The 25,401-nt window shown below is 43.8% G+C and overlaps 1 long non-coding RNA gene across 1 annotated transcript; it reads right to left on the bottom strand.

The window, feature by feature from the left end:
- Positions 1-2,624: 2,624 nt before the first annotated feature.
- LOC116534784 lies at positions 2,625-21,513 on the bottom strand. Its single transcript, XR_004261873.1, has 3 exons — positions 21,503-21,513; positions 19,340-19,345; positions 2,625-2,782 (listed from the first exon to the last, which is right to left on the bottom strand). It is a non-coding gene; the product is annotated as an uncharacterized LOC116534784 (long non-coding RNA).
- Positions 21,514-25,401: the final 3,888 nt, after the last annotated feature.

Below are 25,401 nucleotides of genomic sequence, written 5' to 3' on the forward strand. Positions count from 1 at the left end.
TGGGTGTGGTGGCAGGCGCCTGTAATCCCAATTACTTAGGAGGCTGAGGCAGGAGACTCTCTTGAACCTGGGAGGCAGGGGGTGCAGTGAGCCAAGATCGTGCCATTGCACTCCAGCCTGGATGACAAGAGTAAAACTCCGTCTAAGAAAAAAAATAAAACAGGCCAGGCGCGGTGGCTCATGCCTGCAATCCCAGCACTTTGGGAGACCAAGGCAGGTGGCTCACCTGGGGTTGGGAGTTCGAAACCAGCTTGATCAACATGGTGAAACACCGTCTCTATTAAAAATACAAAATTAGCCAGGTGTGGTGGTGCATGCCTGTAATCCCAGCTACTCGGGAGGCTGAGGCAGGAGAATCACTTAAACCTGGGAGGTGGAGGTTGTGGTGAGCCAAGATTGTGCCATCACACTCCAGCCTGTGCAACAAGAGCAAAAACTCTGACTAAAAAAAAAAAGAAAGAAAGAAAGAAAAAGAAAAACAAAGAAAATAAGAGAATATTCTCAGCTGGAACTTCAGAATGTGCAAAAAGCCACCTCTCTAAGGGGACACTTAGAGAGGATCAAAGAAGACATATTTAATACCAGAATTAGGAATCTGATCAACTCTTTTAAAAAATAAAGTGGAAGAAAATATGTACAAAACTTCTGCAGTTACTTGAGACCCTTCAAATAATATCTGAAGTAGCAGAAATTCAATGGGACCCATTAAAGATAGGTGGATGAATTAAGACATGGATAACTACTACTTTGTTTATTGCTATATTTTATAATAAAAGTTACATCGTAACATTAATCATTTTATTAAAAGAAAGTATAAAGATTTTAAACTTTATGGTAAAGATAGGGTTTCAGTGCATCAAGATGAAAAGTAGAGAGAGAAACAGAGGGGGAATAGAAGGGAGATCCAGCAGTGTAAGTTATGTGTCCTTTAGAAGTAGGTTTCGAGTTGATGTAACTATATATAATTATCAAGAAAAGAATTAATGTCGTTTGGGCTTCATTAAGCAACTTGAGGAACATAAATTTTAGTGTATTATTCAGATAGCACTTAACCAGAAAAACAAAAGAAAATCTACTCTAGAATTAGTGTGAATGAAACAAACAAGAGTGTTAAAGAAAAAAATACCAGCTGGGCATGGTAGCTCATGCCTGTAATCCCAGCACTTTGGGAGGCCAAGGCAGGTGGATCGAGACCAGCCTGGCCAACATGGTGAAACCCCATCTCTACTAAAAATAGAAAAATTAGCCAGGTACGATGACGCATGCCTGTAATCCCAGCTACTCAGGAGGCTGAGAGAGGAGAATCACTGGAATCCAGGAAGCAGATATTGGAGTGAGCTGAGATCATGTCACTGCACTCCAGCCTGGGCAACAGGGAATGACTTCAACTCAAAAAAAAAAAAAAAAAAAAAAAAAGAAAAAGAAAAGAAAATAATACAAATACATTTAGTAGTAGCAATCTATTTTTTAAAAAAAAAAGCTAAAATTACCTGAAGACCACAAATTAAATTAAAAAGGTATTAAGAAGTGCAATGGCACATTTACAGCATGTTTAAATTCATACACACACATATATATATATTTCAGACATATATATACATCTGACAAGTCTGAAATTGCTAAACCTACAAGCACAAGAGGTATTATAAGTGCTCTGAAGGAATCTCTTTTACATTTTTCCTGCCACCTCCACAGTATCTGGCTCCCAGACACATAAAAGTTTCTCTTGGCCAGGCGTGGTGGCTTACACCTGTGATCCCAGCACTTTGGGAGGCTGAGGTGGGAGGATCACTTGAGCGCAGAAATTCAAGATCAGCCTGATCAACATGAAGAAACCCTGTTTCTACCAAAAATACAAAATTAGCTGGGCATCATAGTGGTGCACGCCTATAATCCTAGCTACTTGAAAGGCTGAGGCAGGAGAATCACTTGAACCGAGAGGTGGAGGTTGCAGTGAGCCGAGATCATGCCACTGCACTCCAACCTAGGCAACAAGAGCAAAACTCCATCTCAAAAAGAAAAAAAAAAGTTTCTCTCAAGTTTACAAATGCAGCAGCTTTGTTGATTCTCATTTGCCTCATTTTTGAACACTTCATAATTCCTTAGCACATTCTTGCAAGATTGGGCAAGGTCAAGAAATCAATGAGACTCAGAATGCTTGGGTTTGCTGCTTGCTACGACGGGAGCACACTCCTAGCATGGGAGAATATTTCATGGTGTGCCATTCTCATGTATTTAGATTTACAGCAACGTACCTTCATGCTCCTGAATAAGCATTCAGGTCTTCTGCATCTGAGCTGCTTCCATGGTAGATTTGAGAGAATGAGTAATAGTTGAGCAAGGGACTGAAGTTTGCTCCAAACTCTTATGGATTTTGCTCAAACAAGACTGCACATAAATTTGTCAAGCAGTGTACATTTGGGATGGGGAGATTGGAGTTTATTCAGTTAGTTATATTCGTAAATGTTTTCTCAGCTAGCCAAAAAGTTCTTTAAGCATATCCATTATGTTTTATTCGTAACATTTTATTCATTTTATTTAATGGAAATTTGGCCATTAGAGAAAAATATTCTGAAAGGAACAAAGTAGATTAGATCTGTGATATGGTTTGGCTTGTCCCCACCCAAATGTCATCTTGAATTGTGATCCCCATAATCCCCATGTGACTAGAGAGAGACCTGGTTGGAGGTGCTTGGATCATGTGGGCAGTTTCCCCCAAGCTGTTCTGTATAGTGAGTTCTCACAAGATTTGATGGTTTTATAAGGGGCTCTTCCCCCTTTTCTCCTCGCTCTTTGTCTCTTGCCACTATGTGAAGAATGTCCTTACTTCCCCTTTGCCTTCTGCCATGATTGTAAGCTTCCTGAGGCCTCCCCAGCCATGTGGAACTGTGAGTCAATTAAACTTCTTTCACTATAAATTACCCAGTCTTGGGCAGTATCTTTATAGCAGTGTGAAAATGGACTAATATAGCCTGATACCCAGGTCTTTCAGTCTCCCAAACATGTCCTGAGATTTAATAACAATTGAACCTGCTTCTCCTTAAGAGCAGTGGGCACAGGGGTAGGAAAGAGGAATCTTCACTGGTACAAATTGACTTGCGAAGCTATATTACATTTTGACTTTAGAATCAAAATAAAGCAAAACATGTGACTGCTTGCAAAGGAATTAAGACTTCAGAAAGTTTAGCTTATAAAATAATACAACATGGAAAGAAACACACACACGCGATGTTACAATGGTCTGATCATGGTGAAAAACAGTGGTTTGGGCCGTGCACAGTGGCTCATGCCTATAGTCCCAGCTACTCGGGAGGCTGATGCTGGAGAATCACCTGAACCTGGGAGGCAGAGGTTGTAGTGAACTGAGATCGCGCCACAGCACTCCAGCCTGGTGACAGAGCAAGCTCCATCTCAAAAACAAAAACAAAACAAACAAACGAAAATTCTTGCCCAACTAATTTAAATCTCATCCCCTCTGCATTAGTTTGTGAGAGCTGCCATAACAAAGAGCCCCAGACGGGGTGCCTTAAAGAAGAGAAAATTGGTTTCTCACTTCTGAAGGCTGGAAGCCCAAGATCAAGGTGTTAGCAGGGTTGGGGCCTTCTGAGGCCTCTCTCCTGGGCTTGTAGATGCTGCCTTCTCCCTCTCTTTCCGTGGCCTTGCCTTTGTGTGTGTCTGTCCCCTGATGCCTCTTCTTCTAAGGACACAAGTCACATTGGATTAGGGCCCACCCTAATGATGTCATGTAACCTGAATTACTTCTTTAAAGGCCTTATCTCCAAATATAGTCACATTCAGACATATGGAGGTTAGGACTTCAACATGTGAATTGAGGGGGATACAATTCAGCCCGAAACACCCTCCCTTTCCCAGCGCAGGGTTGAGGAGGTGCCTCAGGAAAGGGGAGAAGGTGGCCTAGCTCTGGGATACCACCACTTCCTCCCTGTCAGAGCCTAACTCCTCTGATGTTGGGGCCTGGGAAGGACAATGGAAGAGAAGGGGTGGACACTTCTTACCTGGTCTTCCACAGTTGGTGTCCTCTACTGCTTTTCCTGCCAGTAGTTCCCAGCCTGGCCTTGTTCCTCTTTAGGAAACAGCACACCTGCAGTTTCCTCAGTGGGGTGTAGTGAGCATCCCACTGCACAGCCCCCCAGGAGCTGGCTCCCCTTCTTCCTCCACTCCACTCCTCACTCCAGCAGAAGCTGTGGTGCCCCTCAAGTGCCAGAGACCCTCCCAGAGACCATGCCGCCCTCTTTGAAGGCACCAGACAGAGGGATTCAAACCAGGTGATTTCCAGGCTTCTGAAAAACTGCTCTTTCCTTACCAATCAGATGATGACCATGCAGGCTGCTCCCGTTCCCTGCTCAGGGTGGCACAGGGCAAACCTGCTCATCTCCCATGTCAGCAGACATCTAATTAATAAGGTGCAAAGAATTCACCCACATTTTAGAAAGTCCAATGGAGGTGTCCGGCCTCAACCCATCATTTATTGAGAATGTGAGTTTATTTCACCTCTGACCTTTGTTTAGGCTTCACATGCCAATCTCTAAATAAGAAAAGTCCCACTCCATACCCCAAAACCATCATCGTCAAGGGGAGTCAGGATCTATCCGTGCTCATTCTTGCTGTGATAAATGCGGTCCTTGAGAGTCTAGGGAAGTCAGTTAACAAGAGACTGATGCTGGTGATGAACAGCTGAATACGATGAGATCTGAGCCATATTTGGAGACTGACTTTACAGTAACAATTTCTGAATCTCTACCTTCCTTCCTTCCATCCTACCATGACTCATCTTGATATTTTAAGTCATAACAAAGCTTTTGTGCTCATTTCCCAGGGCTCAATAATGGAATCTTAATCATTTGTGAGGCTTCTAAAATAATTTGACATGACAAAGCAGCCTGTGTTCACTACCACAGAGTGGATTCAAGACTTTCAAAAATCCTAGACAAGGCCGGGCACAGAGGCTCACTCCTGAAATCCCAGCACTTTGGGAGGCTGAGGCAGGTGGATTACTTGAGGTCAGGAGTTCAAGATCATCCTGGCCAACACGGTGAAACCACATCTCTACTAAAACACAAAAATTAGCCAGGTATAGTGGCGAGCACCTGTAATCCCAGCTAGGCAGAGGTTGCAGTGAGTTGATATTTTGCTACTGCACTCCATCCTAGGTGACAGAGTGAAATTCTGTCTCAGCAAAACTAAAAGAAAGAAACAAAACAGACAAAGCAGGCCTCTGTCCTTGTATAAGTTTGAGCCAACAACGGTGTTCACAGAGAACTTTGGTGACTTTCTCACGTGGTGACAATAGCCCTGTTCTAGGTTTTGGAAGATCCTGATGTATTTTTCCCAGCCCCCAATTTTTTTGGTCTTCAACTGGGAGACACTGAGCAGGAATCCAATCAAATGAAAATGCCTTGCATTGTTGCTGTGATGATAAGCCATATTGTATTTATTATATATTTAGAAGACTTTAAGAGCCAGGTGCCAGACAAAACTGAAAAATGGTCACACATCCTGAGTCAGACAGCGACCAGAGGCAATGACTGGGACATCGACAACAAGCAAGACTCTGTTGTCTCCCAGAGCTCTGGAGGCTAAGTCCAGATGGATTTAGATGAGCAAAACCTTACTGAAGGCTCCTTTAGAGGCACTGCATGATTAAATGCCAGCACCACCCCAGTGTGAATAACCAACATAGACGATCATGACTTATGATGTCACGGTATCCACATATTCTTGGTCTCGCCTGCACACAGGGGTCTTTCCACTCAAAAGGAACACAAAATACAGAATAGGAGTCTTCCTGCTTATCACAGGATTATGCCTTATAAGTGTTAAGGAAAAATAAATCTTGGGACCCAAACTCACTAAGCCAAAGGGAAAATTCAAGCTGGGAGCTGTATCACACAAATCTGCCTCCCATTTTGTTCCTAAGTAAGATAGCTCCAAAATGAAAGGCTACATACCTCCCTCACAATTTGCCCACTAGGAAATTGCCTGTGGGCCCCAAGATCTCTACCCTAAAACAGTTCTGTTGAATTTCACCCTGACAGTGTAAATGGATAGCTGATTTTCACAGTTGCAGAACAGAAAGTCATCCTTCTGCTCACCTGAGACAAGGGCATATCTGAGATTGTTTCTTCTGCCTTCTGGTTTTTGTCTTATGTAGAAATGCAGATTCACGGAGCTAGGTGGATGCATCAGTGATTATGCTGCCAGAGGGGAAAGGGACACTAGCCCTATTTCATTTCAGATCAGGTGTGCCCCAGGTTCTTCTCCTTCACTTACCCAAGAATGGGAAAGGGGACACCTTGCTGGCAATGGTGAGCACCTTGGAGTAAATACCAGACCCAAAAAGTTTTTGCAGAAAGTGATTTATTTAGGCAGAGAGAAAGGGAAAAAAGGAGAAGGGGGAGAGAGAGAAACAGCTAGCTGTCACACTGAGTGAGGAGAAAGAAAAGCTGCTCTCACACTGAGTGAGAAGGATTCCCAGAGGGGGAAATTCAGGGAAGGAAAGCTCCTCTCACATTGAGTGAGAGAATCTAGGAAGATGGAAACCAGGAGAGAGAAAGCAGCTTCCGCAAAGGTCGTGGAAGGGGACCCACGTATGGAATCCAAGGAGGTGTGGAAGAAGGGGACTTTTAACCTAGGAGGAATTCCCACCTTCTCCAAGCCTCCTAGCCATTGAAAAGAGTTCCTTTAAACTTCCACTGGAGTGATTGACCTTTGATCCTTTCCCATAGGCGCAAAAGTTAAACAAAGCCCTTTAAGTCCCCCCAGACGAGATGTCTCAGGGAAGGCAGGTAAGGCATGCCGCTGGGAAGTGCCTGCCCTAGAAACTACGCCCCCTTGTGGACTCTGGAAGAGAACGCATTCCCTCAATTATTTCTCGACCCTCTTTTCACATGCGAACAGCTGATGGAAGACTCAAAAGAATGCAATTGCTTCCCTCTTATTTACCCATACCTTAAAAAAAAATTCTTCCTCTTTCCCAGTGTCCTCTCTTTCCACTTGAAATATTGAAGCTCTCAAAACCATCTTTGGAGAAAGACACAGCCTTGTCACCTTGTCACCCGGTGCCTGCTCAATCTTGGCAAAATAAACTTCTAAATTGCTTGAGACTTGTCTCAGCTACTTTTTTGGTTTACATAAAAGTAATGCCTTAGATTCAAATCTAAAAATGCTTACAATTAAAAGACATTCTAAAATCTAGTAATTCTTATTTAAAGCACAGCACTCTAAATTAAGATTGGGCTTGTGTGACCTGGTTCATGATCGAGAGCCTGATCACCCCCAAATCAGACCTCCTAAGCCAGGGCTTGGATTTCTTCACCACTTCATTGGGAATGAGCTCCAGAGGGATGTGCAGGAAGACATGGAGGTGCCACAAAGGAGCACGGCCTGTCCAGCGCCTTGTTGCTATACATGGCCAACTGGACATGACTGAACTTCATCTTGGACACGGTGGCCTTGCTTTCCTTGGCTTGGGAGGCACCTTGCTGGTCAGCTCCAGCACTTGACCTGAACGGACTGCAGCTTGACAGCCACACAAACATTTTTTTTCGAGATGAGGTTTCACCCTTCTTGCCCAGGCTGGAGTGCAGTGGCGAGATCTTGGCTCACTGCAATCTCCGCCTCTCAGGTTCAAGCAATTCTCCTGCCTCAGCCTCCCAAATAGCTGGGATTACAGGTATCTGCCACCACGCCAGGCTAATTTTTTGCATTTTTCGTAGAGACGGGTTTCACCATGTTGGCCAGGCTGGTCTCAAACTCCTGACCTCAGTTGATTCACCCACCTTGGCCTCCCAAAGTGCTGGGATTACAGGCATGAGCCACTGTGCCCAGCTGAATGTTTTCATTTCAAACCCTGGACACATGACCTTCATTATAACCTATTCCAGGATGCTGCCTCAGGAGGCTTATGCAACACGCCAGGTATCAGTTTGCACCTTCCTGTATCCTACACATTCAACCACCACCTCACATGGACGATGTCATGGTCCCAGGATCTTGGTAAGACAGTTGGGAAGGAGTCCTTACCAGACCATCCACAATCCACAGAAGACATACCAAATCCTGTATGTGACAGCTCTCCCTTCTGCCACATGTAGCAGACTTCCTAGCAGAAAGGGCAGTGAAACAAGATTTGACTCATAACTGAATCATTTTCGTGTGACTCATGACACAGCTGTGAGTCAGGACCCCTGGCTTCAGTCGTTTGCTCTCCGTGTAACTTGATTAGGTGGCTCAACATCTGGGGTCCTCAGCTCTTCATTAGGAAGACTGGAGGCAATCCAGCTTGCTCCACTGGGTTGTTGTGAGGTCAAATAAGAAATAGGGTGAAAATGTCTGTGGTTGGCAGGGCGTGGTGGCTCACACCTGTAATCCCAGCACTTTGGGAGGCCAAGGTGGGGCAGATCACCTGAGATCAGGAGTTCAAGTTCAGCCTGGCAAACATGGTAAAACCTTGTCACTATTAAAAATACAAAAATTAGCCGGGGATGGTGGCAGGTGACTGTAATCCTAGCTGAGGCAGGAGAATCACTTGAACCTGGGAGGCAGAGGTTGCAGTGAGCCAAGATCAAACCACTGCACTCCAGCGAGGGAGACTCTGTCTCAGAAAAAAGAAAAGAAAAGGAAAAAAGAAAATGTCTGTGGTTGGTAATCACTCAGAGTCAGTTTGATTCTTTGTGAGCATTATCAGTATAGCCAGGCTGACCTCAGGGGAAGGCAGCCGTGTCCATGGTGAGATTTTAGCAGGGAAAAGAACTGTTCCTCCCCAACTTACCTCCCCACCATTGATTTCCATATGGAATGCCTTGACTAGACATTCATACCATGGATTTCTGTCTTTTTTCTTTCTTAAAAGCCAGAGCTATAAATATATGCTTCTGAAATTTTCCCAGACATGAAGACCTTGTTCAATACTCTTAACTCAGCAGGTTATAAAGTACAGTCAAAATATTCAATAAGGATGTGGGAAAATTTGAAAGCACAATGAAATCAATTTTGTTATGTCAAGGATATACACCTGTCATGTAGAATGTCTAATTTAATCCTTTAAAGTTAAAAAAAAAAAAAAAAAAGCCCAGGCTCAGTGGCTCACACCTGTAATCCCAGCACTTTGGGAGGCCAAGGCGGGTGGATCACTTGAGGTCAAGAGTTTGAGACTAGCCTGGCCAATATGGTGAAACTGTGTCTCTACTAAAAATGCAAAAAATTATTCAGTGTGGTGGTGGGCACCTGTAATCTAAGCTACTTGCTGGAGGCTGAGGCAGGAGAATCACTTGAACCCCAGAGGTGGAGGTTGCAGTGAGCAGAGATTGCGCCATGGCACTCCACTCCAGCCTGAGCAAGAGAGTGAGACTCCATCTCAGAAAAAAGAAAAAAAAAAAAAGTGGGCAGATTCCGAGGCAGGACCAGCATTGGGTCTATATCCTGGTCTTGATATTCCTCCCTTTCCCACTCCCCACTTTCTACAGGAGCGTATTCAAGAAGTCCAAGATGGTGAAGTCAGGAGTTTGAGACCAGCCTGGCCAATATAGTGAAACTCCGTCTCTATAAAAAATACAAAAATTAGCCGGGTGTGGTGGCAGGCACCTGTAATCCGAGCTACTCAAGAGGCTGAAGCTGGAGAATCTCTTGAACCGGGAGGTGGAGGTTGCAGTGAGCTGAGATTGTGCCATTGCACTCCAGCCTGGGATATAGAGCAAGACTCCGTCTCAAAAAATCAATAAAATAAAAAATAAGAAGTCGAAGGTGGGCCTGGAGGACAAAAGAATGATTTACCCCAATAACAAGAAACATAGGCAGGGTTTTACTCAGGGGAAATGCATGCCGAGAAGGATGAAGTCCAACTTTTTATTCTAAATGTTAATGCAGCTTCTGAGTTGGTCTAAACTGATCTTGCAATCTCTATTAATCCTTTCATCCCATCTTAGAAATATAGTTCCATCAGTTGCTCATAGCTTTTCATCTTAAGATGAAAATTAATTTTGTTTGTTATATTACGAAGTTTTTCGTCATTCGATGAGATGAAGTGTTTTTAAAACTCTTCATCTCAGATTTGGCCAGGCATGGTGGTTTATACCTGTAATCCTAGCACTTTGGGAGGCTGAGGCAGGCAGATAGCTTGAGCCCAGGAGTTCAAGACCAGCCTGGGCAACATAGTGAGACCCGTGACTCTACAAAAAACTCAAAAATATCTAGGTATGATGGTACACACCTGTAGTTCCAGCTACTCAGGAAGCTGAGGTGGCAGGATCACCTGAGCTCGAGGAGATTGAGGCTGCAATGAGCCATGATCATGCCACTGTACTCTGGCTTGGGCAACAGAGCAAGATCCTGTCCCAAGAATAAATAAATAAATAGGCCAGGTTCGGTGGCTCACGCCTATAATCCAATATTTTAGGGGGCCGAGGCAGGTGGATTGCTGAGGTCAGGAGTTCGAGACCAGACTGACCAACATGGCGAAAACCTGTGTCTACTAAAAATACAAAAAAAAAAAAAAAAAAAAAAAAAAAATTGCCAGGTGTGGTGGCATACGCCTGTGATCCCAGCTACTTGGGAGGTTGAGGCAGAAGAATCTATTGAACCCAGGAGGCGGAGGTTTCAGTGAGCTGAGATTGTGCCATTGCACTCCAGCCTGGGCAACAAGAAAAAACCCTGTCTCAAAATAGGTAAATAAATACAATAAAAAGGCCAGGCAAGGTGACTCATGCCTGTAATCCCAGCACTTTGGGAGGCTGAAGCAGGCAATTCATCTGAGGTTGGAAGTTCGAGACCAGCCTGACCAACATGGAGAAATCCTCTCTATTAAACATACAAAATTAGCTAGGCCTGGTGGTTCATGCCTGTAATCCCAGTTACTTGGGAGGCTGAGGCAGGAGAATCGCTTGAACCTGGGAGGCAGAGGTTGCAGTGAGCCGAGATCGTGCCATTGCACTCCAGCCTGGGCAACAAGAGCAAAACTCCATCTCAAAAAATAAATAAACAAATAAATAAATAAAATCAGTTTATTTTATTTATAAAATAAGAGAGATCAGTTGTACTGTCTAGCTAATCCTCAGAATCGTGAGTTAAATAAAAATGATTATTTCAAGCCACTAACTTTTGAGGTGTTTGTTACACAGCAAGTGCTAACTGATATACCCTACATCATATTTGATTAAACCTATTCATTTACTTGTCTCTCTATTCAATAGTGAGTACCTTAAAGTAGGAATTTTTTGTTTTATTTATCTTTGGACCCATAGCATTTACCACTGGGTATAGACCAAGTTGGGAGCTCAATAAATGTTGAGCTCAATAAGTGTTCATTAGGTGCCTAAGTGAATGAATATAAAAATACTTGACTCAATTAGCTTCCTATTGATTAGGTGGGTTATTATGCAAAGATGAAGGGCAGCACTAATGCTTGTTATTTTTCTCCTAAATTTCTAGATTTTAATTTATTTCCTTCACAAGAGGTAAGAGTTTGAGGGAGAATAGTCTCAATTATTTTGGTTATGTTTTTGGCCACCCTGCTCCATGTCATTGGGTATTCCAATGTCATTGGCCAGGGACACCATAGAAAAAGCTGCTGCAGTCATTGGTGCTTTGGCTCAGAAAGTTCATTCCTCTTCTTGCCTCCTTCAGATCACTGGACCCTTCCCAAGTACCAGCTCCCCTCAGTTCACAAGTGCTTGACTGGGTGCCATTGACCTTGACTCAGACCCAGCCACCCTATAGAGCACTGCCACCCAGTGTCCCACAGACCAGGGAGAGGACTTGATGCAACAAGTCACAGCATGTGGCTCAAGGCCCTGCAGTGCCTCCAATCAGATCCTTAGCTGTTTGGCCCAGCTGGTTAGGACGGGGAAATGGGTCACCCCCCCCCACTTTCTGACTCCCTCAACTTTAGTAACTTAAAGCGATACCAGAAGCAACAAACCCTTTTTTGAAAATGAGTGATTTTGTTTACCTTTTTTTTTTTGAGACAGGGTCTTTACCTTTTTTTTTTTTTTTTGACGAGGGAGTGCTCTGTTGCCTAGGCTGGAGTACAGTGGTGCCATCATAGCCCACTGAAAGCTTTACCTGCAGAGCTCAGATGATTCTCCAACCCCATCCCATCAGCCTCCTGAGTAGATGAGATTACAGGTGCACACCACCACATCTGGCTTGTTTTTGTAATTTTTGTAGCAATGGGGTTTCACCATGTTGCCCAGGCTGGTCTCAAATGCCTGAACTCAAGTGATCTGCCTTCCTCAGCCTCCCAAAATGCTGGGATTATAGGCATGAGTCACCACGCCCGCCTTTTGATTTTTTTTTTTGTCAGTCCCTTAGGAGAAAAACTAACTGTTGTTTTGAATAGTACAGAAATTAGATTTAAGAATATTGTGAAAACCTTCTAATATGTATGTGATTAGTTCAAGTGGAGTTTTCTTCCTTCACGAAGTTTGCTGAACACATTTTTTTTTTTAAATAAGGGCCTGCTATCTGTCATACTGACATCTTATTGTTTGGTCAGTCCTAAGAGCTCTGTTTTAAAGTGAATGCTAATCAGTTGTGCCTGAATTCTAAAGGGAGGAGGAGTAATGAGGCTTTTTTTTTTTTTTTTTTTTTTTTTTGGAGATGGAGTCTTTCTCTGTTGCCTAGGCTGGAGTGCAGTGGCACAATCTTGGCAACTTCTGTCTCCTGGGTTCAAGTGATTCTCTCGCCTCAGACTCCTGAGTAGCTGGGATTACAGGCACCTGCCACTGCGCCCAGCTAATTTTTTGTATTTTAGTAGAGATAGGGTTTCACCGTGTTGCCCAGGCTGGTCTCAAACTCCTGACCTTGTGATCTGCCCGCCTTGGCCTCCCAAAGTGCTGGGATTACAGACGTGAGCCACGTGCCCAACCATAAGTAGGCATTCTTAATCCTTCCCCTTTCTTATTACAGCCTGAGCTAGAATTTCAGGTGAATTTTGGAAGGCCCTTTGCCAAAAAAAGCAGTCCATTCAGTTGGTTGGGGGACTTAGATTTTATTTTTGGTTAACAGAGTTTTTCCCACAAAGTAGCAGACACCAGCTGTGTACCTTCAATTCAGTCCCCACACTCTCTACCTGGGGATAGCGTCAGATCTTGTTTGAAAAAAAGAGTCAAACTCTGTAAAATATTTGGAGAGATTTATTCTGAGCCAAATATAAGTGACCATGGCCTGTGACACAGCCCCAGCAAATCCTGAGAACATTTGCCCCCACATTTTTTTATTTGAATCTTTACATATGCTACAGCAAATGAACAAAGATGCTTAAGTAACTTTCCTGGCAACATGTAAATATAAAGCAAAGCAATGGATGTAGTTTATTGAAAATGTTTGTACTAAGTACATATTTTCATTGATTAAAAGCCTTGTCTGAGGTGGCTGGCACAGGGGGAAATAGCTAGACTGTGTTCCTTATACATTAAATGTATGTAGCATTCAAAATACTTTATTTATTTAATTTTTTAATTGCATTTCAGGTTTTGGGGTACATGTGAAGGACATGCAAGATTGTTGCATAGGTACACACATGGCAGTGTGATTTGCTGCCTTCCTCCCCATCACCTATATCTGGCATTTCCCCCCATGCTATTTCTCCCCAACTCCCCACCCCCTGCTGTCCCTCCCCTATTTCCCCCAGCAGACCCCAGTGTGTGATGCTCCCCTCCCTGTGGCCATGTGTTCTCATCATTCAACACCCACCTATGAGTGAGAACATGCAGTGCTTAATTTTCTGTTCTTGTGTCAGTTTGCTGAGAATGATAGTTTCCAGGTTCATCCATGTCCCTACAAAGGACACAAACTCATCGTTTTTGATGGCTGCATAATATTCCATGGTGTATATGTGCCACATTTTCCCTGTCCAGTCTATCATCGATGGGCATTTGGGTTGGTTCCAGGTCTTTGCTATTGTAAACTGTGCTGCAATGAACATTTCATGTGCATGTGTCCTTATAGTAGAACGATTTATAATCCTTTGGATATATACCCAGTAATGGGATTGCTGGGTCAAATGGAATTTCTATTTCTAGGTCCTTGAGGAATTGCCACACTGTCTTCGGCATGGTTGAACTAATTTACGCTCCCACCAACAGTGTAAAAGTGTTCCTATTTCTCCACATCCTCTCCGGTATCTGTTGCCTCCAGAATTTTTAATGATCGCCATTCTAACTGGTGTGAGATGGTATCTCAATGTAGTTTTGATTTGCATTTCTCTGATGACCAGTGATGATGAGCACTTTTTCATATGTTTGTTGGCCTCATGTATGTCTTCTTTTGTAAAGTGTCTGCTCATATCCTTCGCCCACTTTTCAATGGGCTTGTTTGTTTTTCTCTTGTAAATCTGTTTTAGTTCTTTTTAGATTCTGGATATCAGCCCTTTGTAAGATGGGTAAACTGCAAAAATTTTTTCCCATTCTGTTGGTTGCCGATTCACTCTAATAACTGTTTCTTTTGCTGTGCAGAAGCTTTGGAGTTTGATTAGGTCCCATTTGTCTATTTTGGCTTTTGTTGCCAATGCTTTTGGTGTTTTGGTCATGAAGTCCTTGCCTACACCTATGTCCTGAATGGTTTTGCCTGGATTTTCTTCTAGGGTTTTTATGGTGTTAGGTCTTATGTTTAAGTATTTAATCCATCTGGAGTTAATTTTAGTGTAAGGTGTCAGGAAGGGGTCCAGTTTCTGCTTTCTGCACATGGCTAGCCTGTTTTCCCAACACTTTAATAGTTAACTGCCTCTTCCTCAGTTCTTACCCATACCCACCAGGGATCTTTCTGTTTTCCTTGGCATAAAGAGTTATATTTGCAACCATAGATTCATCTCTTCAGCGAGCTTCCGTCCTCACCTCCTTAATCTCCAGCCCACACTTCCCACCAATGGCACAGGCATTAGGTGCCAGGTGACAAAGTCAAGTGTCTTCTCCTTGATTCACGTTGGTGGACCAGGTGGCAAATGCAGTCATCCTCACAGATCTTTCTAACGTGGGTTTTGGTTATGCTTGCAATGTGCAGGACCCTGTGCCATGCTGGACTCTGAGCTAAATGCCTGCTGGGAAATCTGACCTAGGGAGACAGCCACAAGGGTTTTGAAGTGTCTGTTGGGGCTCCCATCTTCTTTGGAGGGGGCTCTCATCTTGAATAACGGATGCAGTAGTCCCCTCTTATCCTGCAAGAGATAGGTTCCAGGATCCCCCGCTGATGCCAGAAACTGCCCTATACATAATTTGTTTGTTTGTTTGAGATGGAGTTTTGCTCTGTCATCCAGGCTGGAGTGCAGTGGTGTGATCTCAGCTCACTGCAACCTCCATATCCTGCATTCAAGAGATTCTCCTGCCTCAGCCTCCCAAGTAGCTGGGACTATAGGCATGCATCACCACACTGGGCTAATTTTTATATTTTTAATAGAGACAGGGTTTCACCATGTTGACCAGACTGGTATTGAACTCCTGACCTCAGATAATCTGCCTGCCTCAGCCTCCTAAAGTGCTGGGATTCCAGGCATGAGCCATCCACGCGTGGCCTCAAACCCTATATATACTACGTTTTCCCCTATATTTACATACCTATGAAGAAGTTCAATTTATAAATTAGGCACAGCAAGAAATTAACAGCAATAACTAATCACTTTTAAGGCACACAACACCCTCTTGCCCTTCTGCCTACACTTGGGCAAGCTGATAACAAAGCCTGAGGCTCCCTCCTTTGGTACCAGCAGGAAATTGGAAGCATGGAGGCCCTGGCCTGCTTTCAGCAGCCTCACTCCACCCACTAACCACCACAAAAATCCCAAGTCAGTCTCCTTTCCCTGTTCTTTCAAGCCACTCTTTTGGCCAGCAGTGGAAGTCTACGCTGCTTTCCCCAGAATGCCTCCTTAGGTGAGTAATAAGTCTTTGGTACCATGTTGGTATGTGTGTCTGTGGCAGCATCAATCTTAAATTATCAACCAGATTTTGGGTGAGGCTCCCTTCTCCCTCTGGGTGACCATGACATCCCCTTTCTTATTTTTTTCAGAAAGATATATTTGGTAACGTTGGATCGTCTCCTTATTTTCGCCATGTCTCTTATCTCTCTGTATGCCATCCTCAATCATTTCCTTAGCTCCTCTAGTTTACAAACTCTCTCTTCAAGTATCTCAGTAAATCCTTAACATGTTCTTTGAGTTTTATTTCAACAGTTACATTTTTACTTCAGGAACTTTGATCATTTTCCAATATGCCAAGTCAATGTTACAGTCACTCTTTTCTTATTTTGGAACTTTTGAAATCACTTTTGCAAAACTATGACTGAGACACTGAGGGATCTAACCTAACTCACTCCATCTTGCTTCTAGCCTTTAAGCTGGCCTTGTTCCTTCCTGGGCGTAGGCTAAACTAACTTTGGGAGGAACTTAGTTTATAGTTAAAACAAGGATGATAACAGCCCTTTCCCAAAACAAACTCAGGTTTGGCCAATGGGATGTAAGCAAAAATAATTGTACTGATTTCAGGTCTGCCTTATAAACATCTCCTACCCACAATCCTTACTCTTTCTGCATCTGCCTGCTGAATGGAGAGGACTCTGAGAATTAGAAAAGGCACAAAATAGGAAGAGTCTCGATCTCTACATGACCTGCAGAAACGAGAGCCCTCCTGTCAAGACTTACTGCAGTTTGATGTGAGAAAGAACCAAGCATTTGTGGTGCAAAGCCACTGAAGTTTGAGAGTCATTTGTTATAGCAGTCAACATGGTATAACCTTGCCCATACATACTAGACAGGGGACCAGAGAGCTTTGAATGACTTAGCCCCTGAGTTTGGGAAAAGAGTTCTTCCTTGAGTACATTGCCCACTCCCTGTAGAGAAGGATGAAGGCAGGAAGGGGAGTGGGCGTTGGGGTTTAGACCTGAGCTAAACCCAAGGCATAGGAGGACTAGACTCTTACTTGGGGACTAGACTGCCATAGGACTAACAAATCAGCCACGAGATTAGAAATTATGGTTTAGGAGTCATGCAGCTGGAGGCTACAAGATCCTGATACTCCCTAAACCACTTCTAGATAAGTGCTTGAGACATTTTGCAGACCCTGAACTGGATGGATCAGCTGGCACCACCCAGATCCATATACTGGCTCATCTGATCTTGTGGCCCTCACCCAGAAACCTACTCAGCACAAGAGGACAGCTTCAATTCTCTATTACTTCATCTCCTATCTGACCAATCAGCACTCCTGGCTCACTGGCTTCCTCGCCACCCACCAAGTTGTCCTTAAAAAGTCTGATCCCACTGGGCACAGTGGCTCACGCCTGTAATCTGAGCATTTTGGGAGGCCAAGGCAGGCTGACCACCTGAGGTCAGGAGTTCAAGACCAGCCTGGCTAATATGGCAAAACCCCATCTACTAAAAATACAAAAAAAGAAAATTAGCCAGGTGTAGTGGCAGGCGCCTGTTATCCCAGCTACCCAGGAGGCTGAGACAGGAGAATTGCTTGAACCCGGGAGGTTGCAGTAAGCTGAGATTGTGCCATGGCACTCCAGCCTGGGCGACAAGAGTGAAACTCCACCTCAAAAAAAAAGTGTGATCCCCGAATGCAAAACTCTGGTCACCCACACAGCCAGCTCTGTGTGAATTACTCTTCCTTTATTGCAACTCCCCTGTCTTCATAAATTGGCTCTGTCTAGGCAGTGGGCAAGGTGAACCTGCTGGGTTACACTTTCATGTCTTATTTTAAGCATTTATTTTATAGTTAATAGTTTAATTAGCTGAAATTCTTACAGGTCGAATCTTGCTGCTTGCTTTGTAAGGCTATGGGGACATCCTTTTCTCTTTGAATAGACTTCTCTAAATCTGGAAATTGATTTAGACAAGTAGCATATATTAGAGAAAACATACTTAAATAGTTAATGTGATCCATCAAAAGGAGATTTTAGACTGTGTGGGGTGGTTCACACCTTTGATCTCAGCACTTTGGGAGGCCGAAATGGGTGGATCGCTTGAGTCCACGAGTTCAAAACCAGCCTGGGCGACATGGCTAAACGCTGTCTCTCCAAAAATATAAAAGTTAGCCAGGCCAGGTGAAGTGGCACATGCCTGTAATCTCAGCTACTCAGGAGGCTGAGGCAGGAGAACCACTTGAACCTGGGAGGCAGAGGTTGCAGTGAGCCAGGATCATGCAACTGGACTCCAGTTGCATATTAAAAGACATGAAGGCCAGCAGCAGTGGCTCACGCCTGTAATCCCAGCATTTTGGGAGGCCAAGGTGGGCGGATAACAAGGTCAGGAGTTCGAGACCAGCCTGGCCAACATGGTGAAACCTCATCTCTACTAAAGACACAAAAAGTTAGACAAGCATGGTGGCAGGCGCCTGTAATTCCAACTTCTCTGGAAGCTGAGGAAGGAGAATTGCTTGAACCAGGCAGGTGGAGGTTGCAGTGAGCCAAGAAAACCCCACTGCACTCCAGCGGGGAAAAAAAGAGAAAAACTCTCTCAAAAAAAAAAAAAAAAAAAGTTTCTTTAAAAGAAACAACTTTCCAAGGACCCCTTTTCTTCTCTATCTGCCTAAAATAATTTCTTAATAACTCCTACAGCATTACAATAATTTTTGCTGTCACACAATATAAATCTTAATTATTTTATAACACTGGTCCTATCCTTTCAAAACATCACAGCTGACTCAACACTAGTTGGGTAAGAAATTCTATATTTTGCTTCACTGATTGTCAAAACTATAAAAAAGCTACAACTTTAAAAAGTTTCATGGAGTAGGCTGGGAAACACTGATGTCATATTGCAGAAAAATCTAGGCTCTGAAATAACAGCACGTCCCACCCAACCCAACCCCTCCCTAACTGTTTTCCCTTATCTCTGATAGCTGAGCAATTATGTTAGCAAAAGCAAGAGAATTTTAAAAATGAATGTGCCTCCTAAGAGCTTTCAGTTTATCAGGGCTGATTTTTAATATTATTAAGGCTGGGCACAATGGTTCACGCCTGTAATCCCAGCACTTTGGGAGGCTGAGGCTAGTGGATCATGAGGTCAACAGTTTGAGACCAGCCCTGCCAACATGTTGAAACCCTGTCTCTACTAAAAATACAAAAATTAGCCAGGCATGGTAGCACGTGCTTATAGTCCCAGCTACATGGGAGGCTTAGGCAGGAGGATCGCTTGAACCCGGGAGGCGGAGGTTGTAGTGAGCTGAGATTGTGCCACTGCACTCCAGCCTGGGTGACAGAGTGAGATGCCATCTCAAAATATATGTATATATATGTATTATTAAAGTATTAATATTTTAATATTAAATTTTCTTTAGATGATTCAGCTCCTTATAGAAAAGGATCCAAGTAGGGCCAGACTGTTGTCCACCTTCTTCTGGGGGACCTCTTAGCAAGACAAAAGATTATTGTGGGGTTTTGGCTCCATAGTTTGGGGAAGTAACTTGGAATGAATATTTGGCATCACCCGATCTTAGACGGTCACAGCTTCAAAGAGTTCACTCAGATCCTCATTAGCTGGATGTGGCAGAGCATGATTCAGGCTTTCTTCTTCTCACAAACATTCTTTTCAGACAGATATAGCAGTTTGTCAAGCAGGTATTCTACCACAGATGCCTGATAACTGAAAGCCAAACAGCCATTTCGCTAAGTATGGTTGCCATTGCTCAAATGCTTGTGACACTAGCCAAAAGGAAACCGCAAATCAGCCCTGGTACACTGAGAGCTCTTGGGAGGCACATTCAGTTTTAAAATCCTTTTGCTTTTGCTAACTTAATCACTCAACTATCAGAGATAAGAAAAAACAGTTACGATGGGGTTGGGTTGGGTGGGACGTGGTGTTATTTCAGAGTCTAGATTTTTCTGCAATGTGACATCAGTGTTTCCCAGCCTACTCTGTCAAACTTTCCAAAGTTGTAGCTTTTTTTATAGTTTGACAGGGAAGCAAAATAAAGCATTTCTTACCCATCTAATGTTGAGTCAGCTGTAATGTTTTTAAGAAGGACAGGACCAGTGCTATACAGAACCTAGCTAGGGTGCGTTTGCCCAGCACAGTAAGACCAAATGACTGCACCATGGTTTGCAGCAGAAGAAAGGAAGATGTTTATTTGCAGGGCACCATGCAAGAAGGACCAGGCAGCTAATGCTTAAATCCTGACTTCTTTGGTGGCTTACAGGTGTCAATGAAAAGAGTCAGACTCTGTAAAATATTTAAGGAGGTGTATTCCAAGCCAAATATGAGTGACCAAAGCCCAAGGCAGAGTCTCAAGGGAACTTGTGCCCAAGGCAGTTGTATTACATCTTGGTTTTTATACATTCTAGAGAGACAATAAGACATTAACCAATACATACAGGGTATGTATGCATTGTATTGGTTTCATCCAGAAAGTCAGGACAAAGTTTAAGAGGGTAGGGGGAGGGGAAGGTCATAGGTGGATTTAAAGGTCAGCATAAAAGAATGTTAGCTCTGCTTATAGGTGTAATTTTCTCCAGGCCCCTCAGGAAGAAATGTAGAACAAAAGAGCAAGACATGGTGGTCAGAGTTCAGTCCCCAGTTCCCTTTATCTGAGGTCTGCATGCTGGTGGATCTATTTGGTAAGGATCTGGGTTTCTGAAAAGCAACTTGGAGACATATGTTATTAGCTGTCGTTTTTATAGGAAACCATATGTCCTTTGATTCTAGCTTTCTTGGCCATTGTTTTTTTTTTTTTTGAGACAGAGTCTCACTTTATCACCAGGCACCAGGCTGGAGTGCAGTGGCACGATCTCGGCTCACTAAAACCTCCACCTCCCGGGTTCAAGCAATTCTCCTGCCTCAGCCTCCTGAGTAGCTGGGACTACAGGTGCACGCCACCACACTCAGCTGATTTTTGTATTTTTGGTAGAGACAGGGTTTCACCATGTTGGTGTGGATGGTCTCGATCTCTTGACCTCGTGATCCACCCCCCTCCGACTCCCATAATGCTGGGATTACAGGCATGAGTCACCACGCCCGGCTGTTTTAGGCTACTATTAACTTTTTTTGTTGTTACTAATTTTGAGATGGAGTTTCACTCCATCTCCCAGGCTGGAGTGACCTGACCTAATGGTGGCCTTGCTCGTGACCACCATCCCGGGAAGGTCTATAGCAGTCAAATCTGTACTTATTGTGCCTGTGTATCTCTTAGGAATCTCCCCTCTTTCCTTTTTCCCTTCCTATCAGCATATAGCTAGCTACATTCTGACAATTTAACAGCGGAATGAGCAGTGACTGGGCATCTGATGGGGTATCTGGGGCATTCCTTTCTGCATAGGTATCTTCCCCTACATTCATATTTAGCCTGCAGGTTTTGGGTGGTCTCTGCAGCTTCCTCCCTGAGGTGTTCCGTTTCCTGCTCGTGTCTAACTGTGTGCCAACTCTATAAACGCGAAAAACGAGAATGCTTGCCTCCCCGACCAAGCCTTGGGTGTCAGCACCAGCGAGTGTGGTGGGCAGGGAGGGTCAGGCATGGTGCTGGCTGAAGAGGCTCAGACGCTTTCTGGGGTTTTGTGCCACCCTGCCTCCTTAAAACACCACAATTCCTATTTTTCTACACCAACCACTTAGCATTTCCTTTCCCCAAAGCTTCCATCTCTATCCTGAAGGTTTATAGCCTGTGAGATGCAGAACTTGGTCTGGGTAGGGGTGGATGAGGCACTGCAGAGACTTTGAAAAGAAACTGGGCAGCGGCCACCAAGCATTGTCTCCACACTTATGTCAACTACAGATGACACAGGCCCATTAAAAATCAGGTTCCTTTAGGAGTGGTAATGAGGTCATAGTAACTTTTGGTGATTTGATGTCTCAGTCACACCTTTCCCATGTCAGTGGAATGGCAGAATTCATTTTTTTTTTTTAGATGGATTCCCACTCTGTCACCTAGGCTGGAGTGTAGTGGCACGATCTCCGCTCGCTGCAACCTCTGTCTCCTGGGTTCAAGCGATTCTCCTGCCTCAGCCTCCTGAGTAGCTGAGATTACAGGGGCATGCACCACAGCCCAGCTAATTTTTGTATTTTTAGAAGAGATGGGGTTTCACCATGTTGACCAGGCTGGTCTCAAACTCCTGACATCAAGAGCTCCGCCTGCCTTGGCCTCCCAAAGTGCTGGGATTATGGACTTGAGCCATCACACCCAGCCAGAATTCCATTTTAGAGAGACGTTATCATACTCAAGATAGGGAGCCACTGAGATAGTTTTTAATTGGGGATTCTACTCCAAACTGTGATTTCTTCTCTTTCCTCACTAAAAGTCTGCATCTTTCCCAGTACAGTATCAACGAACACCGTAGATCCACATTGGCTCCGGTCCCCGTTTTCTTGGCTGTTGCAGAGGAAAGAGCAAGGCTTTCGTTTAAAACATATCCCTTCAATTTTCCAGCTGTGTAACCTTGCACTTACTTAAATTCTGATCATTTCTTTTTCTTCAGAATATGAAAAATCCCTGCCTACCTCCCAGAGACGCAGTGAGAATCAGGTGAGAATACATGGGAGGGGTTAGGTCATCAGTGCAGGAATCGGTATGGACAGACGCTTACATTCAAGTCAAACGAACCTGCCTCATGAACTCACTTGAATTTAAGGAGAGAAATTGCAGCTTACTCATCAAATATTCTGTCTGAAAGATAAACGCCTGTTTTCTCTCAGTCAGCTTTTAGAAGTTGGAAGACTTCCAACCTGAAGAGTATCTCTCTCATGGCCCACATGGCCGTCTCCACTTCAGGTGTGTTGACCTGAATGGAAAAAGCTTAGGCAAAATCAACATAAGCGGAGAGTTTACTTGGGCCAAGCTTGGGGACTGCAACCCAGGAGCATAGATTCAAGTTGCCCTGAATATGCGCTCAAATTTGTAGCAGTTACAAGGGATTTTTTTTTCTTTTACTCTCACACAGTGACAATGTCATATGGGAACAAAAGGATTTTTAAAGGCAAAACTTGGAGGCAGGGAGCGGACGGAAACAAAGCTGTTTATCAGGAATTCTCATTGGTTCACAGAAATGACATCATCTAGAGATCGGCTATACGTTGTTAAGCCATAGAATGTAGAGTATCGGGTCTAATGTGGCATTATCAGGTTAATTTATTGCTACTTGTGGCAATAGCAAGCAGTTGATGAATACGGAGCTGTAAGCGGCGAGTAGAGCATGATTGCTTTCTCAATTCAATGTCTCTCTGGCCCTGATAATTAAAAGGAATTGCCTTCCTCATATAAAAGTTATTTTCTTTTTCCTTTTTTTTTTTTTTTTGAGATAGGGCCTCACTCTGACACCCAGGCTGGAGTGCAATGGTATGATCACAGCTCACTGTAGCTTCGACCTCCCAGGCTCAATCGATCCTCCCACTTCAGCCTTCCGTGTACCCTAACTAAATTTTTATTTTTGTAGAAGCAGGGTCTCACTCTGTTTTCTGAGCCAGTCTTGAACTCCTGGGCTCAAGCAATCCTCCTGCCTCAGCCTCCCAAAGTGCTGGGATTACAGGAGTGAGTCCCCGCACCTCACCTAGAAGTTTTGTTTTCTCAGATGCTTCATCAATGTAAGCCTCACCCCCATGCCAGGGTTTTCAATGTGTGTGTGGTTTTTTTTTGAGACTGAGTCTCACTTTGCTGCCCAGCGTGGAATGCAGGGGCATGATCTCAGCTCACTGCAACCTCTGCCTTCCAGGTTCAAGCGATTCTCCAGCCTCAGCCTTCCGAGTAGGTGGGACTACAGGCACCCAACACCACCCGCAGCTAATTGTTTTGTATTTTTAGTAGAGACGGGGTTTCACCATATTGGCCAGGCTGATCTCAAGCTCCTGACCTTGTGATTTGTCCGCCTCGGCCTCCCAAAGTGCTGGGATTACAGGCATGAGCCACTGACCCCGGCCCTATCATCACTTTATATCAAATGGTCAGGCCTCCAAGCTCAGCCTAAGATTGACCTTTTCTTCTCCAGATTTATCATCCCTAGGTTTGGCTGAGAACTGTAGAGTCTATTTTAAACAGTAGAAAATGGATATGACTTAAATCAACATGAGACTTATTCAGTGTGATTCTCTTCCTGCCACCTTTCCCTAAAAGCTTTCTAGGAGGAAAATAGATATTTAAACCACACAGACATTTTTCTTAGGTCCCAAACAAGGGAAAGGTGCATTTCACCTTATTAAATCATTTGTTTTTACCTTGGAGACACTGTAAATGTTGAAACTGATAGAGTATTCCTTGTTTCTAGGCAGCTCAGGGCTGAGTTTTTAACCCTCTTTGGCAACTAGGAAGGACTCGTCAGCAGTAATTTAAGTAATGACACTACTCCTGGCTTCTCTGTATTTTCCTACGTTTTATGTTCCCGCAGTCTTGAGTTTCTCATTTACTTATTTTTCATTGTATCATATTGTGTGTATCTTTATAACCTAGCATTTAAGGATAGGGTGAGAGGTAGAAAATGATTCAAATACCTACTATTTATCGAATAAGTAGACACCAATAACTGTGCACTAACTCATTCAGTGACCCCCAACAATGCTTTTATGAGGTAGACACAATTATTGGCCTCCCCATTTTACAGAGGAGGAAGCTGGAGAACCAGAGATGCAAAGTAGCTTTCCAAGATTATACTAGTAGTGAGCATGTGAGCTGGAATATGAACCCAGGAGTTCTGGCTCCAGAACCAAGGATAGAATCATGTACACGTGCAGAAAAAGATGGATGCAGGGTGGTGAGGAGACCCTGGGTTTCTAAGAGAAACTTCATTATCCATGTTGTTCAGCTGTTTGAAGAGGGCCCTAAAGTATGCATGTGGGTAATAAGCATAGACACACATGAATATGCGTGCTTCTTGCATCATCAGTGTTATGGAAGGTATGCAAGAAACTGCTAATTACAGTTATGTCTAAAGAATAGGGGAGAGGGAGAGAAACTTTTGCTTTTCTCCATATATTTATTTGTGTTGTTTATATGTTTCGATATAATGTGTAACTAAAGTATAATTATCACCTAGTGTAATAGAATATTAATGTGTAAGGGATCTAAAATCATGGGAGGAGGCAGGGTGCAGTAGCTTATGCCTGTAATCTCAGCACTTTGAGAGGCTGAGGCGGGCAGATCACTTGAGGTCAGGAGTTCAAGACCAGCCTCATCAACATGGTGAAACCCTGTCTCTACTAAAAATACAAAAATTAGCTGATTATTACCAGGTACATGCCAGTAATACCAGCTAATCTGGAAACAGGCAGGAGAATCTCTTGAACGGGAGGCAAAGTTTGCAGTGAGCCAAAATCATGCCATTGTGCACCAGCCTGGGTGACAAATCTAGATTCCACCTCAAAAAAAAAAAAAAAAAGTCATGGGAAGCATTTTCCCTTCCACACACCACGAAGGCAGCTGAGTGAGTGCTCTGTGTTCTGGCACTCTTGTTTCATGGTGTGTTTGGGGAGGACATGCA

Source organism: Sapajus apella, unplaced genomic scaffold (assembly GCF_009761245.1).
Source record: "Sapajus apella isolate SASKATOON/1434 unplaced genomic scaffold, GSC_monkey_1.0 scaffold89, whole genome shotgun sequence".
NCBI classification, from domain to species: domain Eukaryota; kingdom Metazoa; phylum Chordata; class Mammalia; order Primates; family Cebidae; genus Sapajus; species Sapajus apella.